Source organism: Polyodon spathula, chromosome 20, assembly GCF_017654505.1.
Source record: "Polyodon spathula isolate WHYD16114869_AA chromosome 20, ASM1765450v1, whole genome shotgun sequence".
NCBI classification, from domain to species: Eukaryota; Metazoa; Chordata; class Actinopteri; order Acipenseriformes; family Polyodontidae; genus Polyodon; species Polyodon spathula.
Window position 1 is genome coordinate 13,161,649 of NC_054553.1, and position 24,167 is coordinate 13,185,815.

At 40.5% G+C, this 24,167-nt stretch overlaps 1 protein-coding gene across 1 annotated transcript in view; it reads left to right on the forward strand.

The window, feature by feature from the left end:
- Positions 1-6,523: 6,523 nt before the first annotated feature.
- Positions 6,524-24,167, forward strand: part of LOC121295295 (short transient receptor potential channel 5-like) — an 88,026-nt gene continuing 70,382 nt past the window's right edge. Inside the window, exon 1 of the mRNA XM_041219763.1 lies at positions 6,524-7,018. The gene's annotated coding sequence lies outside the window, so the exon portion shown is untranslated. The remainder of the gene's footprint in view (positions 7,019-24,167) is intronic.

Genomic DNA, 24,167 nt, shown 5'->3' on the forward strand with positions numbered 1-24,167 from the left:
AAACAATGAAAATTGAGGCCAAATAGACCCTTGCATATATGAAATGGGACGTCTCCTCTAGCAACCGCTTCACCTAGTTTTGTATTATTATCTCAAACTGAGCAAAAGCTAGTAAGTCTGGACCACAGTATAATTTTTATAATTCAGTTGCATAACAGAAATACAATAAAATGGCTTGTTTTGGTTTTATTTACAGATGTTTTATACCTTATTTAGCCAGGTTTCTCAGTGACCAAATGGTAGCTTGTTAAAATGACTCCTTGAAGAGGGCTCACATGGGAAGTATGAACAGAAGCTATTGATGGACAGGCAGGTCCCAGAGCTCCCATCCCTCAGGAAAACTGGGACATGTTTGCAAGGTCACCTCGAATACACACAGCTCTTTGGGGGCCATGTAAAAGGTCACTACATGCACTTCTGGAAGAATACAGTCAGGCAAAGGGAATCAGACAAGAATCACAATGGGAAAACTCAAAGAAGCGAGGATTTCAAAAATAAATCAAAAGGTTGCTTGATGAAAGTTAAAGTATGGTCTACCTGTTTTCTTTCTTTTTTAATTATGTTTCTAATAAGTCACTAGGCTTGGAGTCATTTTAATGTGCTAGAGGGGCTGATATAAAAAGGAGGTGGTTTATTGGCAGTTTTCTGTTTTGAAATGAGTGAATCGATGAGAGTTTTGAAGTTGTAGATGCAGTTTATGATGATAGAAGAAACCAGACAATATGATGATTCCAGATCACAGATTTAAACTGTATCATTAATATTAAACATGACAGGATGTCATTCTGGAATTATAATTATAATAGTATTACTCAGGATCCATAGTTGTTATTTAAAAAAAAAAAAAACTGGTATTATTTTCAGTTATCAGCACTGAAAAGTACAGTATGACCTTATTGAGTGTTCTAAAGTGTATTTATTTTTCATTTGCTTGTAGCTGTGTGACATCACAATTAAGTTTTGAATTCCGAGCTCCCCACAGCAATGGCAATGTTTAATACATGAAACAGAAATAAATCCGGACATTAAATTTATCATTATGAGTTATGTGTGTAACTAAAATAATCAATGCCCACTTCGAACCATTGTATATCCTCTCTAGGTTTGTCAGGTCAGAGTTTATGAGAGATTACTAGAATTAAATTGAAGAGTACAGAAACAGCACCATTTTCAACAGAGAGGGAACTGCTGGTAAGTCTGTGAAATTCAAAACAGCAGTGCAAGTCAGTAAAGGGCAGCATGATTCAGAGCAGGCTGATGAACAGAGCACTAGACCTCTGGTGTCCTCATATTTAAAGGCACATAAGCTTATTTTGTTTTCAATTTATAAAGAGTCGTTTCAGTAATATTATCACCTCTAACCCTATATCATGACAGCACTACCACTAAGGAACACAGCTGGCCTGACCCTGCAGCACAGTTACTCCCCAACACGCATTTGTCAATCCCCAGGTGTCGTTCAGCAGTAGTTTATTAGAGCACTCAATTAAGTTACAGGCTTTTTCCCCCAGCACTGAAATACACTTGATCTCAGTACCCCGGGTAATTAAAGCTGCAATTGTCTCAAAGGTTTTCCCATTTCACTTACTGCAACACAGACCTTTTGTAATCTGTCAGAAAGATAAGAGCTTGTTTCTGTGCTCTCAGCGAGTAATAAAGGCACCATCACTTCTTTAACCATGTGTAGAACCATCTAGAACGTGTTAAACTAAATAGTTATATTACTTTACTATACTTTTGTGTTTCTTTCAAAAATCATTTGAAGCCTACATAATGGAATGGAAGTGCACATCAGGTGGGATTTTCTTAATGGTTATTAGGAGTGCACTGAGTGAGGCACTCGATAAAATGTTTATCTTCTTGACCCAGAGTATAGTTTTACCCTAGAGTTCTGTTTGGGCGTTTTGAAGTTATAGATGGTGGTCACATTTAAGTGAAATGAAGCCATTTGGTTTAACAGCAGGAAAGTTGCTCGCCATTTTGGTTTACAAAAGAGAAATATAATATAATACTGATAAGAAAATGCATTTCTTTTTGCCAAAGACCTGACCCTTTGATGCTACAATGTGCAGCAAGGGAAGCGGGTTAGTATTTTTCATGCCTCAGGCACTGAACTGTGTTGTATGAAGGAGAGAACAGCAGCCTGTGTCTGTTCTGTATGCGGTTCACAATACCCCTCTGAGGTTTGATATGTGATCCACACACAACTTGAATTTTTTGTTCACTTCAATGATTCATATTGTACAACATTCAGTTGTTGTATGCATCTGAGACAAATCAGGTCAAAGCAGGTTTTACAAACAATATATTTATTCTTTAATAAATTGTTTTTTTTTCTAGTTTTTTTTAAAACTGCAAAACAAGTGCAGTTGTATCCCTACATTTTTAGGAATGCAGAACAGCTGGGGTTGGGTATTTATTGTGTATAGCACTGTACCCAGTCAAACCCCATCCAGACTGTTGCTCAAGTTGTCTTAGTGTTCTAGGAATGCAGAACAGCTGGGTTCAGGTATTTATTGTGTATAGTATGTACCCAGTCAGACCCCATCCAGACTGTTGGCTCAAGTTGTTTTTCAGAAGGGGTATTTTTAGAGGTTAGAATGTGTTTGTGTTAGGATGTTGTGTGGAGGGTATTGTATTCTACTGTCATCTTAGTTTGAGCAGGTGAGTCAGAGCTGCCCTCTCAATAATATTCACATCTTTTTTTATAATGGAAAATGTATGTTGTGTGAAGTGATGGCAATACATTTTTGATAATATTTACAGCATTGTTAGCTCTATGTGCTTTAATAATAAAATGTAAAGCACCTGAAAATGCTCTGGAAACAAAGCAGGAAAACCAAAAGTTAAAAATATCCCAGTACAAGGATAAGGGATCATGTTTTTTGTATCCTGGTGATTGTTCTATCTTTGATGTGAACTCCTAAAGGCACTGCCTGCACTATTTACATAATGCAGTATTCTGAATTCCCAATCGTTCTGCTTCACTAAATAATATGTACAACGTACACTTCTCGGGTCTCACAGTACACAGAAAGAGTTATAGAGGCAGTGACAGTTCAAGGGTGGGTCTGCAGTATTACAAATTCAACATATGTAAAAACGCAGCTAAAGTTATTATTTTATGTAATAGGATAGCTGGGAGTAAGAAGTACTGGAGAGTTTTATAATTACTGTCAGTGATCATTTTTTGCAGTTGTTAAACTAATTCATATTATTAATACTGGTATGTTGGCTTTCAGAATCTATACCCTTAATAATAATAATAATAATAAAAATACAGCCCCATTATAAACATCCTTCTGTTTATACCTGAACCGAAGTTAAAAACTTACATTTATCAAAAATAAGTCTGTAGTTTTTAAATGGTTTCATCTTACAGGTACGATCAAGATGCAGAATGAATGGTTCTGAATGCCCTGGTTCCTACAGCAGTAGTGTAGTAAAGACAATCTCTTGCTTTTTTCGGGATATGTAGATTAGAAGTTGAAACCGCTGCCTCCTTGTCCCTAACCATGACCTGGGCTGTAGGTCACATGGTCTGATTGACTTGTTCCTAACCATGTCCTGGGCTGTAGGTCACATGGTCTGATTGACCGTTGGAGAAAGACACTGTTCCAAATGTTTGTTTCGTCTTGGTTTCTTTTGTGATCTGGATTGTCTCAGGATTGAGTGTTTAAAGTGCTGAATGCAATGAAGTGCTTCTTTGGGTTTGCCTTTCATCTCGAGACAAAGAGTTACTGAACGGAAGAGTGACAGAGAGAGAGTGGGAGAGAAGAAAAAGAAACAGGTTTTACTGCCACTGCTTTGTCAAAACTGAAATCATCTCATTATCTCAAGAAAGCCTGATTTTAATTTAAAAGACAGACAGACAGAGAAGGAGGAGAGACAGAGAAAGAAGAAAGGAGAAAGAAAGAGAATGACCTACAGAGAGGAAAAGAAAAAAGAGAGAAACAAACTAAGGAAGAGGAAGGAGAAAGACACAAAGAGGTAGAGAACAGTGAGGCGTCTATGGGAACAGTAGTCCTGTCTTTAGAGGACATGGTAAAGGCCTTGAGGACACACTGTGCTGCTTATTTATAGAGCCTTTAACTCTGTTGTAGGACCCATACTAACAGACAAGCACAGAGACGTACACAGAAACACATCCTCACACAGACCGCCAAAAACACAGAAGCACACACATGCAGACAGAAACACACACATGCAGACAGAAGCACACACATGCAGACAGAAACAGACACACAAGTTCTTGTTTTGACCCCAACTATTTAAGTCTGTGTGTATGTGTTCAATACAATATGGAATGAAGACTAACTGTATGCAGTTTATCCGTGCAGAGAACGATACTGTTACTGGAATTCCTCATGCAACATGCGCCGCAGTGCAGGCAGGTCACATGACCTTCCCCACTGGAATAGTTAACAGCGAATCTCCGCCTCCTTGCTGTCTCATCACTGCTCTATCAGACGCCCTTCCTAGTAAAGCTGTGCTTGTATGAAAAGCAATCTAGCAATGAGACCCAGTGAACTTCAATAGAACTTTACTGTATCCCACTCAGATGTCTATATTTGTTATTTCTATGTTTTGTATTGGAATGTTAGTGATTAGATCTTTTTCCATTGTGAAAATGCAAACACCTTCTATTAAAAAATCATTGATATTCATAGAATACCATAACCATTCTTCCTTAAAAAATGTTTTAATATGGACGTAGCTTTAGATGAGCATATTTTAATAGAGGAATTAAAAAAAAAGGAAAAAAAAAAATAATTTTATGCAATTTTCAATATTTCCTACAGGGGGAATTATAACTAAACTCAGTAACAATTACATTTGTCAGTCATACATTTAAACATCACTTAATATTGCTTTGGGAAATAAAATGAAATGATTACATAGTTTACATGTCAGTCAGATTAAATATTTTGATATATGAAGTAGCACAATATGTGTATTTGTTCAATTACAGGTTTCTTTTTTTTCTGTGTATTACAACATGTTGCACCTGTTGTAGTCAACCCAGTACTGCAGTTCACATTCCTCAGCAAAACAGGTGCATTTGTATCGGCAACGCTCCTATCTTTTTCATGCATGTTTTGCCAGGTTATTGACAAGCTCTTAATTAAATCAACGCTGCTTATTGATACCAGTTTGGGTGAGTCCCTCTGAGGGAATATAAAACAGTTTGAAAGTATGTTAGCCTAATGCAATTTGATATTGTCCATTTTAACAATCAAATTAGTGGCAGAACTTAATAGCACCACCACACTGAAGTTTACAAAACACCTTAATGTTACAGACCTAGAACCATACAACTAGACTATACAGTTCCAGGTTTCTTTAGCACCCAAATAGTTAATTAGAGATTGGAGTAAAGACAGTACAAATATAATCCCTTGTGTCATAACCAAAACAATACACTAAAACTGCAGCTAGTATAGGGAAGGCTGTAATTCCATTTTGGGGCTCTGGGGACATTGATAAACCGCTCATTGTGTATTATGTCACTTGATGGGATTACAGCCCTATTATAAATAGCTCGACGTTTGTAATAGAGCTGTATTATTATTATTATTATTATTATTATTATTATTTACAGTGCAGATTCTGAAAGCCTACATTCCAGTGTTAACAATATGAAATATATTAGTTTAGAACTGCACAAATGATCACTGACAGTAATTATAATACTGAACAGTACCTCTTACTCCCAGCCATCATGTTATGGAAACGTATGGCTTTAGCTGCATTTCTGTCACTGCCTCCATAACCATTTCATATGTAAATTGAGACCTGAGAAGTGTAAGTTATACATATTATTTAGTGAAGCAGAACGATTGGGAATTCAGAATACTGCATTATGTAAATGGGTGCAGGCAGTGCCTTTAGTTTACATCAGGCATAGAACAAGCACCCCACTGCAAAACAATCACCCCTTATTTGTGCACTGGGCTATTTTTTGCTTTATTTATTTTTGGTATTTCTGCTAGAACATTCCTTCTGTGTTTTTTCTGTCTCAGTTTGTATTCATGCAGAGTGAAGCCTTCCACATGCAAAAGCAACAGAGCTTGATTGAATCACATTGTTGCTTGTTGTTGTTGTTATTATTATTATTATTATTATTATTATTATTATTATTATTATTATTATAGTAGTACTACTACTACTACTACTACTACTACTACTACTACTACTACTAATAATAATAATAATAATAATAATAATAATAATAATAACAACAACAACAACAACAACAACAACAACAACAACAAAAAAGGGGTGACAAACAAAAAAAGAAGAAAAATGAATAAAAAATGACAGCCAGACAGAGAAGAAACAGGGGTGTTGAACAATTGCATGCATGGTACAGTGATTTGAGAAGGGAAATGAGACTGAACCCCCGGTCCCCCCCCCCCCCCCCCCCCCCTCAACAGAAGAGAGACGCATGTGGCTGGAGACGCGACTCATTGAGGACGGTATGAATCTGACATATCCCAGCCTGCTACAGGGCTAACGAGCTGCTCCATCAAAAACCATGACAACTGCAGCTTGCCTGCTGGACCTACAGCAAGACTTCAGAAACCAACCAAATAAGAGGGAGGGAGACGAGGGAGCGATTGTTTTCTAGATATCATTACAACAAAAAGAGAGGGAGAATCCTAGCTGGGGGAAAACAAAAGAAACAAAATAATTTTCATTTGAACCTGTGTCTTTATTTGCTGTTTTTTTCGGGGGAAAGTGTTCTTCCTTGAATCATCAGGTCATTCTCTGTTGGAAAAGATGGACTTTCTGTTTCTAGTCATCTTTTTCTGGTGTACGCTGAAGACTGGATGATTTTCTGTCAGGGTTTCAGAAAAGATGTGGAGGGGCTGGATTCTAACCAAGTGCATTTGGATCTGGAGCAGTTTTTCTTTTTCCCAATGCAATAATGCTTTGAGATTGTGAACTGGACGAATTCAGTTTGCATACAAGCTGCATTTCAAATAAGGACAGAGACAAGCATGTAAACAACCAGGTATGTGTGTGTGTGTGTGTGTGTGTGTGTGTGTGTGTGTGTGTGTGTGTGTGTGTGTGTGTGTGTGTGTGTGTTTTATTATTCATTTATCGCACGTTTAGTTAAAACAAAATTAACAGTTATGCTTGCAGTTGTTGTCAACATTTTACGTTTTGTGCTGAAAATGAATTTCATTTGGTAGTATTGAAGCCAAGTCTAATTCTTGGAGTGTGTAAGGAATAAAATGCAATTTTCTCCATGGTAGAGGGAAAAAAAGTTTAATCTTTTTTTAACTGATTAAACAATGATAAATTACTTTTAATCATACTTTAATCACTGGGGTGTTAAATTTAGGAAAATTTACAGTGGGGTTACAGTTTTATTATGGGGGTTGACAATCCTAAGTAAAAATGTAAGATGCTCGTGTAGTGTAGTTACAGGACGTGCTGCAGTACTAGCATGAGGAATCATAGTGCTGAGTTACTAAAAGGAGCAGTATTACCTCGTGAAGTTTCAGTATCAGAACTGCAATAGATGAAATCAGCAAATTAAAAATGTAACATGATGGAAAGAGTATTTGAAACGCCAAGGCAGTTTGTGGAAGGAAGGGATTCACCGCTCGGAAACCTCAGCGCAGGGAGAAGCGCTAGTAGTAGAGCTTGGTTTGGTACAGAACACAGAACCGAGAGAGGCTCAAGCCATATTGCAGTGAAGGAACCCAAAGTGATTTCACACCCAGTATTCAATATGAGTCTGACGCATTCTCTTATTAAACATGAACAGTGAAAACACTTTACACATCTGTGTGTTCGTTAAATTAATTCTACTGTTTATGATATAAGCAGGGATTTGAATAATAATAATAATAATAATAATAATAATAATAATAATAATAATAATAATAATAATAACACTTCTCATATCATGCACACCGTCATAATTATTTTGGTCCGCATTGAACAACTAGCGAAAAATAAAACAAAAAAACGGAGACATTAAATCCATTCTTTTACAGCATTCTGAAAAGATTTTAAAGTATTACGTTTTCTTTTCTTAACATGCTTGATACGTTCTTTTGACCAAAATAAACAAGACTATACAGCTCAAGAAAGTCAGTAAACATAAATTATTAAAAACAATCTGAATGTGTACACATAAATAAACAGGTATTGTTTACATTCTGGAAGCACCAAGCTCATTATTATTATTATTATTATTATTATTATTATTATTATTATTATTATTATTATTATTATTATTTTAATCACTATACAAACAATGATACATCATCATTCAGGTTTTGCATCAAATGCCATTTGTACTTTCAAGCCATCAAAAAGTCTCTCCTGAAAAGAGATCCTCTGATGAAGAAAACCGTCTCAGTGAGACTTCAGCAAATCTTGATCTTGATGAGAATGAGAGTCATCAAATAAATAGAAAAATTCAATTATTATTATTATTTTTTTTAAAGAACCTGGTGCACCATACGCTCAAAATATATTCATAGGTAAATTCACACGTATAAGTGTTCTTGTAAATAGAAATTCACAGCAGGAGTACACACCTGCATATTAAGATTTTAAACATAAGACCCTGTGAGGCATGTGAGTAAAAATGGATTTTCCAGACAGTGATTTACGTGTAAAAATTAAAATTTTATTTAATATTACACAGAAAAAAAAAGAAAAATAATAAAGAAGGATGTGAGGGAGGGAGTGCTGGAGTAATCAAAAATAAAGGAACGGAAGCCTCTTTGTCCTCTTCGCGCTCTGCTTAAATCCAAAAATAAAACAAAAAGGAATAAAAACAGAAAAGAGCCAAGTTAGTAAGGCCTCCGTTTGTGACACAGTCCAAACTCCCACGTACTCCCTCCAGCCTTTTTTCCCCCGCCTCTATTCCTTAGGACCAACCCCGAACACAGTAGCACGTTTCCTTTAGTATGCAAACCCCGCCCCGGTAGTCAGTGGATCACCAATCCCAAACTGACAGGTATCCTTAATTTCACTTGACTCCAGTGGCTAGAATTTACATACTCGTACTTCCGCCCCTCACCAAGGTGCCGCCCCTCAAAAAGATGACTTTTGTCATGGTCACAAGACCTTGGTAAGGGAAGTCCCGAGTTGGTTTGATGCCTTCTACTGTTGGGAGGCTGAATTGCAGACCGAAACCCCTTTGACTCATCACATATCCCACCCCTCAGAGTGGAGCCGAAGGAACACTCAGAAACTTCTAACCCCGGGAAAAAAAATCAGCGTTTTGATGTAACTTACCTGCACGATGCCTTATTTGAAAGGCGAAGGGTTGGAGCGCTAACCACTTTAAAGGGGCGTGATCTGTGATGAGTACAAAGGGTCGTCCCAGAAGATAGTATTTTAAGGACTCCACCGCCCATTTTACTGCCAGGCATTCTTTCTCTACCACAGAGTACCTTTGTTCTCTCGGCAGTAACTTCCGACTAATATATAATATCGGGTGTTCTATACCATTTTTTTCCTGGGACAGAACCACCCCCAGACCAGTCTGTGATGCATCGGTCTGAAGGATGAACTCTCGTCTGAAATCCGGGCTTACTAATGCTGGGGCCTGACTCAAATTAGTTTTAATAGATTCAAAGGCTGTCTGACACTCTGCACTCCACTTAATTTTATTTGGAGCGTTCTTTTTAGTGAGATCAGTGAGAGGGGCGGCTATAGTGGAAAAGTGTGGAATAAAGCGGCGGTAATAACCAGCCAACCCTAACAATGATCTCACCTGGGTTTTCGTGGTAGGTACCGGTGAATCCAACAAAGCCTGGACTTTTGAAACCAACGGTTTCACTCTACCCTTACCCATTATGAAACCTAAATATTTTGTTTCTTCTTTTCCAATAGCGCACTTTGCCATGTTCGCTGTGAGCCCCGCCTTCCTCAGAGACTGTAAGACGGCTTTTAATCTACTCAAATGTTCTTTCCAGGAAGAACTGTATATGACTACATCATCGATATATGCAGCTGCATACTCTCGATGAGGTTGTAATACCCTGTCCATCAGTCTCTGGAAAGTTGCGGGAGCTCCATGAAGTCCGAACGGCATAGTACAAAATTGAAAAAGACCATCTGGGGTTGAGAATGCCGTTTTCTCACGAGAGGCTTTTGCTAATGGAATTTGCCAGTATCCTTTCGTCAGATCCAGAGTTGAAATAAACCGAGCTCGCCCCAGCCTGTCTAAGAGTTCATCTACCCGAGGCATGGGATATGCATCAAACTTAGAGATAGCATTCACCCTCCTAAAATCGATACATAATCGTAGTGACCCATCTGGCTTGTCTATTGGTACTATTGGGCTACACCACTCACTTCGGGAAGGTTCAATTACCCCAAGTTTCAACATACACTCCACCTCCCCCAGCTAACATGATAAATTTGACTTTCCTTCCGACGCCCAGGCTGTCGGATCTCATAATTAACTTTTCCAATTGCTCGAATGACCTCAAAGGGACCCTGCCATTTAGCAAACAACTTAGATTCTGATGAGGGAAGCAACAACAACACTTTGTCTCCAGGTCGAAAGTTCCTAATTCTTGAATTTTTATTGTAGCTTTGTTGCTGCTTCTGCTGTGCCACTTTGAGATTGTCATGTGCCAATCGACCGACTAATTCTAAGTGATCGCGTAGCTGTAATACATATTTCACTATATTTTTAGAGTCTTTTGACTGTTCTTCCCAGCCTTCTCTTATGAGATCCAAGATACCCCGCGGCTGCCGACCGTACAAGAGCTCAAACGGAGAGAACCCCGTTGAGGATTGTGGTACCTCACGAACTGCAAAGAGCAAGTAGGGAAGCAGTTTAGCCCAATTACGTTTCTCCTGATCTACAAAGCGGCGCAACATACTTTTTAAAGTCTGATTAAATCGTTCAACAAGCCCATCCGTTTGAGGATGAAAAACTGAGGTTCGAATTGAACGGATTTTCAATAATTTGTATAATTGCTGAATACAGCCAGACATAAAATTAGTGCCCTGATCAGTGAGAATTTCTTTCGGGATTCCCACCCTAGAAAATATTTTAACCAATTCATTTGCTACTACTTCTGCACTCATAGAACGTAAGGGAACAGCTTCTGGATATCGTGTTGCGTAGTCCACTACTACTACCAAAATATACCGATATCCTGACTCTGCTCCCTCCAGAGGGCCTACTAAATCTACACCAATCCTCTCAAACGGTACTCCAATAATTGGCAGTGAGACCAGAGGTGCGGGGCGAACTAACTTAGGGGCAGCTAATTGACATTCCGGACACTCAGATACATACTTCCGCACAAGACCATAAACCCCTGGCCAAAAAAAAACGGGCCAGAATTCGTTCCTGAGTCTTTTCAGTTCCTAAATGACCTGAAAATGGAATGTCATGCGCCAATCTCATGACTTCTGACTGAAAAGGCCTAGGAACCAATAACTGTTTTACGAGCTGTCCCGTCCCGGGAGCCCGGGTTATTCTATATAATAAGTGCCCAGATACAGAAAAATGCGGAAATACCACTGGTTGTCCTTCCTGCATATCCTTCCCCTCAACATATCTAACCTGTTTCCAAGCATACTGTAATGTGGGATCATTTTGTTGTTCATAGCCCAGGTCAATATCTCGGTCCCAATGATTAGGTACGCTGAGAGGAGTGTCTTTTATTATGTGACCTTCCACATCAGTAACCTCGCAGCCCCGGTCACACTGAACACCTACTCCTTTACCCTGCCGTTTACAAGATTGGTTTACCTTTGAGTCAGACCCCTCCCCTTGTCGTCTCAGAGTTCCCTCATATTTTTCCACCCTGCGCTCTCTCTTTGTTTTTCTCAGGCGGATTTTAGGGTTAAACAGGTCGGATTGTAACGGGAAAATCTCGCCAATTGTTTTCTCCCGTTGCTTAGATTGTCCCCTGGTAGAAACTAAGACCATTTCCCGACCTAAAATACGATCAAAAAACGGCCAGTCTCTTCCCAGGAGAACAGGGTATGGTAAACATTGCGCTACAGCCACTTTAACGTAAGCTGAGTCATCATCAACAGTAAGTCTAACTTTAGTGGTGGGATAAACCCGAGTTTCTCCGTGGATACATGAGATAGCCACTTTACCCTGTGGCTCCCAGGTTACCCCCTCCAAAAGAGCTTGTCGAATCAATGTTTGTGCACACCCAGAGTCTGCAAATGCATTAGTACTCTTATCCCCGACCTGTACTCTTAATTGATAAGGGCCCTCCCAACATTCCCCAGTGTTCTTACCTGTTACTGCCGACCAGGATCTTCTTGCCAGGTCTACCTCCATCATCGGACAATCCCTGGCTATATGTCCGGGCTCATTGCATCGGTAACAAACTGGGGTAGAAGGCACCAACGGGGTTTGCTTGTCCTGTGAGTCGGTGACCGACAGGTTAGGGGGTTTTTCTCTCGCCCAAGATGGGGCTAACCTCGACCTCCATGGTCTGAAGGTCTGGTTACCTCCTCTGGGCTTCACTGATGGGTTGGTCCTGGTTAGTTTAGGCGCAGGAGTGGGGTCAGAGGCGGCGCCTTCATTCGCATCCTCATATGCCTCCGCCAGGATGATGGCCTTCTCGAGAGTGGTAGGTTGATTCATTTTAACCCACTCCCGATTTCCTGGCGGTAGTATGGAGGCGAACTATGGAGCTCTATTGCGATCTTCTGCACCAGTTCTTGGGGTGTGTGTTCTTCCGGTTGCAGCCACCGGGTGCACTGATCCAGGAGATACTGTCCCGCAACCCGGGGCCGCACCCCCTTGGACAGCTGGTATTCCCGGAAACGGCGCCGGTATGTTTCTTCCGTGATCCCGAGGCGTGAGAGAATGGCTTCTTTTACTTTTATATAGTCCGCGGCCTCCGAGGCCATCAAGGCTCTATATGCTGCTTGCGCTTGTCCTGTCAAACAGGGTGCCAATTTCATGGCCCAGTGTTCCTTGGGCCACCCTGCTGCTTCTGCCACTCTCTCAAAGGTGACCAAGAACGTCTCAGGATCATCTTCCGGAGTCATCTTCTGTAGCTTTGGTTGTGAAGAAAACATCCGGGCAACTGCTGTTTCCGCCGCTGGTGTCGAGATTTTCTCTACCAGCTGACCAAAGAACTGGGCGAGCTGTTCCTGGCGCCGTACTTCCCTCTCCTCTCGCTTCTCCTCCTGCTCCCTAAACATCGCCAGAACTGTAGCTGGATCCATCTCCCACAATGACACCAAGTGTGAGGCGTGTGAGTAAAAATTAATTTTCCAGACAGTGATTTACGTGTAAAAATTAAAATTTTATTTAATATTACACAGAAAAAAAAAGAAAAATAATAAAGAAGGGTGTGAGGGAGGGAGTGCTGGAGTAATCAAAAATAAAGTAACGGAAGCCTCTTAGTCCTCTTCGCGCTCTGCTTAAATCCAAAAATAAAACAAAAAGGAATAAAAACAGAAAAGAGCCAAGTTAGTAAGGCCTCCGTTTGTGACACAGTCCAAACTCCCACGTACTCCCTCCAGCCTTTTTTCCCCCGCCTCTATTCCTTAGGACCAACCCCGAACACAGTAGCACGTTCCCTTTAGTATGCAAACCCCGCCCCGGTAGTCAGTGGATCACCAATCCCAAACTGACAGGTATCCTTAATTTCACTTGACTCCAGTGGCTAGAATTTACATACTCGTACTTCCGCCCCTCACCAAGGTGCCGCCCCTCAAAAAGATGACTTTTGTCATGGTCACAAGACCTTGGTAAGGGAAGTCCCGAGTTGGTTTGATGCCTTCTACTGTTGGGAGGCTGAATTGCAGACCGAAACCCCTTTGACTCATCACAGACCCCAAAACACTTCTGTTATCTTTTTGTATCAAGTAGACCCACATTTTCAGTTCGCTCTTCACTGCCAGCCAGCCAGCATCCTTCAGCCACCTAAATCTGCTTCTTTGGAGTGTCCTTCCACTGCTGGATCGTCTGTATTATTTGTATTACTTGACAAACCAAGACATTTTGCAGCTCCTTGTTTTTTTACATTTTGGTCTGCATGCGGACCTGGGCGCATAGCTTTAAGATAGGATATTAAACAGTTACAGTCTGAAGTGTGCCAGTTTAAACTGAGTTGAAGTTATTGACCCTAATTCATAAATCCTGAATTGCTGCCTTCTGTGCCAAAGGGAGGCAATTCAGGTTTAAATTATATAAATCCATCAGATATTGTTTGCCAGTTACCAAACTTGGAATTCAAAACAAAACCATGGAAATGTATGCATTTAATGTGTTTTATTTTTATTTAAGCACTGTCAAAGACTTTTAATGTCATGATCCATCAATGTGTAGCCATTGCATTTAAATAACGCTAATAAACTACAATAAATTTAACCAATAACTATGCATAACTACATTTTAGTTGTCTTTTATTGAATACCTTTTATTTTTAATTAAACTAAAAGAGGGACAAGTTCATATATTCAATACATCAGTGTAGATTACAAGTGGCTGCTTCTTGCTACCCAAGCATTCCCTGTACTGCAGGTCCCTCCCATGGTCTAGCTGCAATCATAATGCAGTCCAGAGGTCAATGTGCTTAGTTTGATGTCCACACTAGAGCGTATGGACTTTAGTCACTGGCAATGGATTAGGACCAGAGTGAGAGAGGAAGCACAGTTTATGAACAAGCACCAATAAAATGCCAATCAACTGAGCTGTGATTTGAATGTTGGATCTCCCCAACCTTAAATCCCATTACAAGGATGTTAAGCCAGATATACTGCCTTATCAACAGTGAGGTGCTTGCAATACAATCCCTCACTACAGCTGCTGCCCCCCATGCAATATTTATAAAGTATGACTACAAAATGATGCAGTTAATTTTTCCTTTGTTTTTTTTCTTTTAGAAAAGAAATTGATCAGTTCTTTTTGATATTGCACAAAAGTACAGTTTAGTTGATTTGATGTGTTGAGGCATGCTGAGAACTGCCCAGATCAGATAACAGCACAGGTGGGAATCAAATGCAACAAACACAGTGAACTGTGTTTCAATGGGTTCAAGTGAAATAGATAACTAGTACTCTCCAGTGTTCTTTCTTTCCATTTTTTGTAGGATAAATTATTATTTTCCACAGGGTTGTATCTGTGTGTATCAGATAAGACCTGAAACCAGAAACCCTGTGTATTGAAATTGTATTGAACAGAGTAGCTACTGCACTTTTTACAATAAAGTAATACAGCCACAATGAGCCAGATGCAATACAGGTACTGTAAGTACTTAATATTATCGGAGTGATCTCCATAGCTGCAAGACATGTAGCAGTAGTGAAATGAAACCATTGGTAACACTTCAGTTTTGGTATCCATTATAATATATATATATATATACACACACACAATACTGTGCAAAAGTTTTAGGCAAGTGTAAAAAAATGCTGTAAAGTAAGAATGCTTTCAAAAATAGACATGTTAATAGTTTATATTTATCAATTAACAAAATGCAAAGTGAGTAAACTGAAGAAAAATCTACATCAAATCAATATTTGGTGTGACCGCCCTTTGCCTTCAAAACAGCATCAATTCTTCTAGGTACACTTGCACACAGTTTTTGAAGGAACTCGGCAGGTAGGCTGGCCCAAACATAAGAACATAAGAACATAAGAAAGTTTACAAACAAGAGGAAGCCATTCAGCCCATCTTGCTCGTTTGGTTGTTAGTAGCTTATTGATCCCAGAATCTCATCAAGCAGCTTCTTGAAGGATCCCAGGGTGTCAGCTTCAACAACATTACTGGGGAGTTGATTCCAGACCCTCACAATTCTCTGTGTAAAAAAGTGCCTCCTAGTTTCTGTTCTGAATACCCCTTTCTCTAATCTCCATTTGTGACCCCTGGTCCTTGTTTCTTTTTTCAGGTCAAAAAAGTCCCTTGGGTCGACATTGTCAATACCTTTTAGAATTTTGAATGCTTGAATTAGGTCGCCGCGTAGTCTTCTTTGTTCAAGACTGAACAGATTCAATTCTTTTAGCCTGTCTGCATATGACATGCCTTTTAAGCCCGGAATAATTCCCTCTTTCTAGAGCAGCAATATCTTTTTTATAGCGAGGTGACCAGAACTGCACACAATATTCAAGGTGAGGTCTTACTAGTGCATTGTACAGTTTTAACATTACTTCCCTTGATTTAAATTCAACACTTTTCACAATGTATCCGAGCATCTTGTTAGCCTTTTTTATAGCTTCCCCACATTGTCTAGATGAAGACATTTCGGAGTCAACAAAAACTCCTAGGTCTTTTTCATAGATTCCTTCTCCAATTTCAGTATCTCCCATATGATATTTATAATGTACATTTTTATTTCCTGCGTGCAGTACCTTACACTTTTCTATATTAAATGTCATTTGCCATGTGTCTGCCCAGTTCTGAATCTTGTCTAGATCATTTTGAATGACCTTTGCTGCTACAACAGTGTTTGCCACTCCTCCTACTTTTGTGTCGTCTGCAAATTTAACAAGTTTGCTTACTATACTATAATCTAAATCATTAATGTAGATTAGGAATAGCAGAGGACCTAATACTGATCCCTGTGGTACACCACTGGTTACCACACTCCATTCTGAGGTTTTTCCTCTAATCAGTACTTTCTGTTTTCTACATGTTAACCACTCCCTAATCCATGTACATGTGTTTCCTTGAATCCCAACTGCGTTCAGTTTGAGAATTAATCTTTTGTGCGAGACTTTGTCAAAAGCTTTCTGGAAATCTAAATAAACCATGTCATGTGCTTTGCAATTATCCATTATCGATGTTGCATCCTCCAAAAAATCAACCAAATTAGTTAGACACGATCTCCCTTTCCTAAAACCATGTTGACTGTCTCCCAGGACCCTGTTACCATATAGGTAATTTTCCATTGTGGATCTTTTTATAGTTTCCATAAGTTTGCATATAATAGAAGTCAGGCTTACTGGTCTGTAGTTACCTGGTTCAGTTTTGTTTCCCTTTTTGTGGATTGGTATTACGTTTGCAATTTTCCAGTCTGTCGGTACCACCCCTGTGTCAAGAGACTGCTGCATGATCTTGGTTAGCGGTTTGTAAATAACTTCTTTCATTTCTTTGAGTATTATTGGGCGGCTCTCCTCTGGCCCAGGGAATTTGTTTATTTTAAGAGCTCCTAGTCCCTTTAACACTTCTGCCTCGGTTATGCTAAAGTTATTTAAAACTGGATAGGAACTGGATGACATGTGGGACATGTTGTCCGTATCTTCCTTTGTAAAAACTTGTGAAAAGTAATCATTTAATATATTTGCTATTTTTTTTTCTTCATCTACGATTTTGCCATTTGTATCTCTTAAACATTTAACCTCCTCTTTGAATGTTCTCTTGCTGTTGTAATATTGGAAAAACATTTTGGAATTGGTTTTAGCCCCCTAGCAATGTTCATTTCTATTTCTCTCTTGGCCTTTCTAACTTCCTTTTTGACTTGCGTTTGCTGTTCTGTGTACTCTTTCTGTGTACTTTCTTTTTGGTCCTTTTTTAATGCTCTGTAAAGTGCCTTTTTTCATTGAATATTTTTTTTAATTGATCTATTTTATTGATTCGGCTTTATTTTCTTTGTCCAGGTTTAACCCCTGGGCTTCAAGGCTGTTTCTTATGTATAGCGCTACCCCTCCTCCTCTTCTGTCCTGCCTGTCTTTCCTATACAGTGTATACCCACAAATATTATATTCGTCCCCATCACTCTCAGACAACCAAGTTTCAGTAACACCTATCACATCATAGTTACTTGTTAGTGCAGCAGCTTCAAGTTCTAGAATTTTGTTTCTGATACTTCTAGCATTTAGATAAATACATTTAATGGTTGTCTTACCTGAGTTGTTGTCCTTGTTTTGATGCGGTCTCCCTTCTGTTTTTTTGTTGATTTCTCCCCCCTTCCTTTCTAGTTTAAATGCTTCTGAACCTGCTTGAGGATCTTTTCTCCAAGTAGACTGGTTCCCTTGCTATTTAAGTGCAGTCTGTCCCGTCTATACAGATAGTCCTCGTTGTAGAATGTGGTCCAATGATCAAGATAGGTGAAGCCTTCCCGTGTGCACCACGTCTTCAGCCATGCGTTTTGATTAATTATTTCCAGCTGTCCATATGGTCCTTTGCAAGGTGCCGATAGTGTACCAGAAAATACCACAGTTTTGGTTTTCTCTTTTAATTTCCTTCCTAGCTCTCTGAATTTGTTTTGCAGGGATTTGGTCTGTCTCTTCCAATGTTGTTTGTACCGATGTGGACAACTACTACCGGGTCATCTCCTGTTCGTTCTAGGAGCCTGTCCACGTTCTCAGTGATGTGCTTGACCGAGGCTCCCGGAAGGCAGCACACTGTTGTAGTAAGGGGGTCCAAACTGCAAATTGAACTTGCTGTGTTTCTCAATATGGAGTCCCCAACAATCATGACCACCCTTCTTTTTGCTGTCTGGTCACCACTGTCAGTAGGGTCCTGGATGTTTTTCCTTTCGTTCTCTTGTTGTTGGTTCTGCTCATCAAAATTCTGAAGTGACTCAAATTTGTTGGCTGTTTTGATTTCTGGTGGTTGTGTTTGACGAATTTTCTTTTTTTCCCTGCTTCTGCCTACCTGAACCCAGCTGTTCTGACCTTCTATCTCCCTGGTGACTTTCCGTCTGTTAGGGGTGATGCAGACTTCCATGAATTGTAGTTGTGCCAGTTCCTCAAGATCCTGTTGCTGTCGCATTTCTTCCAGCTCCATTTCTAGCATACTTACTAGTTTATGCAAGTCCTGGATTGCGCGGCACTTTACGCATACTTGGTTTAGCTCCGCTGGGTTTTCTCGGATTTCCCACATCAAGCAGGTGTCACAGATTACTGGCTTGAAGACCATGTTGAGGTTTTTTTTTTTGAAGTTTAGTTTCTTTTGCAGCTGTCAACCTGCTTTCAAACTGCTTCTAAACTGCTCTGCACTTTTCCATGCCTGTACTTCTCCCACTCGTTGTCGCTGGGAAGACTTCCTCGTTTAACTGCGTTGTTCTGCTGTGCTGTTGACTTGTCCCCTCGCCTGTGTCTCAGCTGAATTTGAATCAGCTGCTCCGAGTTTCAGCTTGTTATCAGAAAAACACACGCGGCTGTTTGACTTTGAGCTGCTGTGTTTCCCCAATGTCCTGTGTTTTCTGATTAAAGCAATTAAAGATGCAATTTCTCCTTACTGCTTCTAAACTGCTCAGCACTTTTCCACGCCTGTATAGCAACTAACCATAGTTCTTCTGTGGATTTAGGCAACCTCAGTTGCTTCTCTATCTTCATGTAATCCCAGACAGACTTGATGATGTTGAGATCAGGACTCTGCGGGGGCCATACCATCACTTCCAGGACTCCTTGTTCTTCTTCACGCTGAAGATAGTTCTTAATCACTTTCTCTGTATGTTTGGGGTCATTGTCATGCTGCAGAATAAATTTGGGGCCAATCAGATGCCTCTCTGATGGTATTGCATGATGAATAAATATCTGCCTGTACTTCTCAGCATTGAGGAGACCATTAATTCTGACCAAATCCCCAACTCCATTTGCAGAAATGCAGCCCCAAACTTGCAAGAAACCTCCAACATGCTTCACTGTTGCCTGCAGACATTCATTTGTGTACCGCTCTCCAGCCCTTTGGCCAACAAACTGCCTTCTGCTACAGCCAGATATTTCAAATTTTGACTCATCAGTCCAAAGCACCTGCTGCCATTTTTCTGCACCCCAGTTCCTGTGTTTTCATGCATAGTTGAGTCACTTGGCCTTGTTTCCAAGTCGGAGGTATGGCTTTTTGGCCACAAGTCTTCCATGAAGGCCACTTCTGACCAGACTTCTCTGGACAGTAGATGGGTGTACCAGGATCCCACTGTTTTCTGCCAATTCTGAGCTGATGGCATTGCTGGACATCTTCTGATTGCGAAGGGAAGCAAAGGGTGTCTTTCATCTGCTGCAGTAAGTTTCCTTGGCTGACCACTGCGTCTACGGTCCTCAACGTTGCCTGTTTTTTTGTGCTTCTTCAAAAGAGCTTGGACAGCACATCTGGAAACCCCTGTCTGCCTTGAAATTTCTGCCTGGGAGAGACCTTGCTGATGCAGTATAACTACCTTGTGTCTTGTTGCTGTACTCAGTCTTGCCATGGTGTATGACTTTTGACAGTAAACTGTCTTCAGCAACCTCACCTTGTTAGCTTGTATTCCTCCTACACAGCTGTTTCTGTTTCAGTTAATGATTGTGTTTCAACCTACATATTGAACTGATGATCATTAGCCCCTGTTTGGTATAATTCTTGAATCATACACCTGACTATATGCCTACAAAATCCCTGACTTTGTGCAAGTGTACCTAGAAGAATTGATGCTGTTTTGAAGACAAAGGGTGGTCACAAATCAAATTGATTTGATGTAGATTTTTCTTCTGTTCACTCACTTTGCATTTTGTTAATTGATAAATATAATCTATTAACATGTCTATTTTTTCACACCTGCCTAAAACTTTTGCACAGTACTATATATATATATATATATATATATATATATATATATATATATATATATATATATATATATATATATATATATATCATGCAATAATAAATAACATGTAGCAAAACAGAATTTCAAATGGCATTTGGTGTTTTTATTTCAAATTTTATTTCTAACTTTTAATAGCATATTTCCATAATATATTTATAGATTATACACAACCAGTTATACGTTCCTAAAGTGTGACTCAATGTTGTCATAGCTCTTACGTAGCTTTTGTTGGCATGTTTTTTTCACATTTGGTTCAGTAAATGCATATTACCATTTGCCATCATTCATAACTACATAAAGAACATTTCCGAGAGGAACCCATGCAGTCCATTAATACTTGTCCGGTTCTCAGTCTATATTTAAAGGATCTCAGTGATTCAGCGTCACCACGTCTAGGTAAACGATTCTATACCCACACCACTCTCTGTTTGAAGAAATATCCCCATGTTCTAAGTCTATCTCCACTTCTATCTCAGCTGCGCCTCTAATCTTGACTTCTGTGATGAGTTTAAAGTATTGGTTTTGGCTAACTTTGTCAACTCCTCTATATATATAGTCCTTCTAACCCTTTGTTATCGGCTAAATAGATGTATCAGTTTCCTCTTCGAAATGCATTCCTTTAAGATCTGGGATTAGACTGGTGGCTCTTTGCTGGGTCACAATGTCCTTTTTGTATTGCGGGAGGCAGAATTCAACACAACATTCTAAGTGCAGTCTCCCCAGTGCATTATACAAACCCAATAAACTGCAGGGAAATTTTTTATTTATTTATTTATTTTTTACATGTGCTGCCCCGGGATTGCAATGACAGCATGTCACAGCATGTCATCGGTGATAGTCCCTCAGTAGTCTCAGCACCAGATGGAAGGTTCTCAACGTTCCTCCTGCTGAGCTGTGCTGTCGTTCAGGATTGAGCAGTGCTTTCAAGGAGGACTGCTCATCCGCAACGTGAGATATCCCAGGACAGAAGATGGGGGTTTGACGGGATGCAGCTTTATCGCTATGAATGCCATGTCTCAGATACCTCCGGGTCCTCAATGCTTGGTCTTCTGAGACCGTTGCTATATATTACAAAAATATACAGACATGTTTCTTTTTCATAGTAGCTGGACTGTGTCCTAGAAAAGATGACTGGATGACCCTGGGATGAATGAATTGTGCAGAAGTCTAGTCATACAATTATATCTGACCTTGACCTGGAAGTCAAAGATTACCTGTGTGACAACCCCATTTACTCTTTTGTTTGTGACATACAGGGTTTAAACGATTTAAATTTTCATAATCTGACATAATCTGAGCTTCCTATTGCAATATTTATAGTACAATACTGTCTACAAGAGCTATGCTGCGATGCACTGCTGCTATTTCATCTATATTACTGTATGTCTGCTGCTGTTGTGGTGTCATGACTCGACCAATGGAATATTTCTATAACTTACTGTAGCTTGGTATATCCATTCTTTTAAATTCTTTAAAATGAAAAAATGCATCTTGGCTATAACTTGGCTATAACTAATGCTTTCATTCATTTCATAATGATTTCAGAAATGCACATATGAGACCCTGTCACAAAGACGACCGGAGTGGGTGGCGTCAGACCAGACCCAGGAAATAAGCAACAGAGAGGTGGAGTTTGATGGAGCTGAGCGAATGCCTTTGCTTAGCATTTAATAAATAAACAAAACAGAAAATAAAAAGGTTGTAACAAACAAAAATACAGGACATGGCACATTCACCAAAACAAAAGAGATAAACAAAACGGACTTGTGAGGCGAGAGTGTATTAAATGGAATGTCCAGACAGTAATTTATGTGTACAGAAATAAAATAATTTATTTTTATTATCTATACACAACAAAATAATTAAATAACAAAAGAAAACAAAATGGTGTGAGGGAAGGAGTGCAGGGGTGAAATCCAAAACAGATCGTGATAACTCGTCTTTAATCGTCTTCATGGTAAACCATACATAAACAAAAAAAGACAAAAGAAATGTTAGTGTTTTTTTTTTTTAAATCCCGCTGCACCAAACTAGTCTCTCCCTCCACCCGTTACTCCTCCTATTTTACTTTTGGACCAACCCCGAACACAGTAGTACGTTCCCTTTAGTATGTAATGTCCCGCCTCTGTAGTCAGTGGAACACCAATCCCCAACTGACAAGTGTCCTTATCCTTCACTTGACTCCAGTGGCTGGAATTTACATACTCGTACTTCTGCCCCTCACCAAGGTGCCGCCCCTCAAAAGATGACTTTTGCCATGGTCACGAGATCTTGGTAAGGGAAGTCCCGAGTTGGTTTGATGCCATCTACTGTCGGGAGGCTGAATCACAGACTGAAATCCCTTTGACTCATCACAGGACTATACAGACAAAACAGGGTGAGCAGATATTTTAACTAATGATTATTATTCTTCTTATTGTTATTATTACCTCTGTATTCTTAATCCCGTTCTCCACTCACCGAACACACAACCCCAAGTGGGTGAAAACATGCTGCTTTTATGCAGCTGTTCCGAGACTCGACTGCTAATCAATCATTCACTAGGAGTCGCGGAACAACTGCATGTGAATTAATAAAGTGCAATTCCCCGTGCTCACATATTACTTTTTACTTGCATGTGAAGTGCTGTACAATCTCGTGCCTAAATACAATTATATATTTTTAAACACACGTGAATCACAGACCCGTTTATATCCCGTGTACCAATGCCTATACACCAACATTTAACACACCTCACACAACATATACAGAAAATACACACAGGGGCGGGCACTTTGTCACATATAGCCCCCCCTATGCGAAGCACACATGGCCTCAATGGCCACCTCCCCCCTTAAAAGCCCAAAAGTCCAGCACAATGTCCTGGGCCAGGACCTGAGGCCGGAGGACCCCACAGGTCGTAACGCTGTCAGCAGCAATGCTGACAGCGGGGTGGCACACTCCTACCACTCTTCTGCTGCTGGTGGCAGTGCCGGCAGCTTCCCAGCTGACAGCGGAAATGCCATCAGAAGAGACATTAATAGTCCCCAGTCTGTCTCCTCTAGCTGGGGTAGTCCTGGCAGCGGAAAGGCTGCTTGGGGGGTAGTCTCCTGACCTTCCCCCTTCTTCGTAGCTGGCAGCTCCCCTTGGCGGGGCTCCGACCACAATACTTCCGGCAGCGAAAGTGCTGCAGTGGGAGCAGGTCTCCTGACCTCCCCCATGATCTCCGGCAGCGAAACTGCTGCTGGGGTTGGTGGTCTCCAGACCTTCTCCCCCTTCTTCGTGGCTGGTAGCTCCCCTTGGTGGGGTTCCGGCCACAGTACTTCCTGCTGTGATGCGAAGCAACAGGCAGCCCCAGGCGATGCGGAGCAGCTGGCAACCTCAGGCGAAGCAGTTCCAGTGACTTCAGGCGATTCGGAGCGGCGTGCAACCCCAGGCGATGCGACGCGACAGGCAACCCCAGGTGATGTGGAGCGGCTGGGACACCAGAGGATGTGGAGCGACTGGCAACCCCAGGCGATGTATAGTTACTGGCAACCCCAGGCGATGCAGAGCGACTGACAACCCCAGGCGATGCCAGGCAGGCATCCTTGGGCGAAGCGTGGCAGGCATCCTTGGGTGAAGCGTGGCAGGCATCCTTGGGCGAAGCATGGCAGGCATCCTTGGGCAAAGCGAGGCAGGCATCCT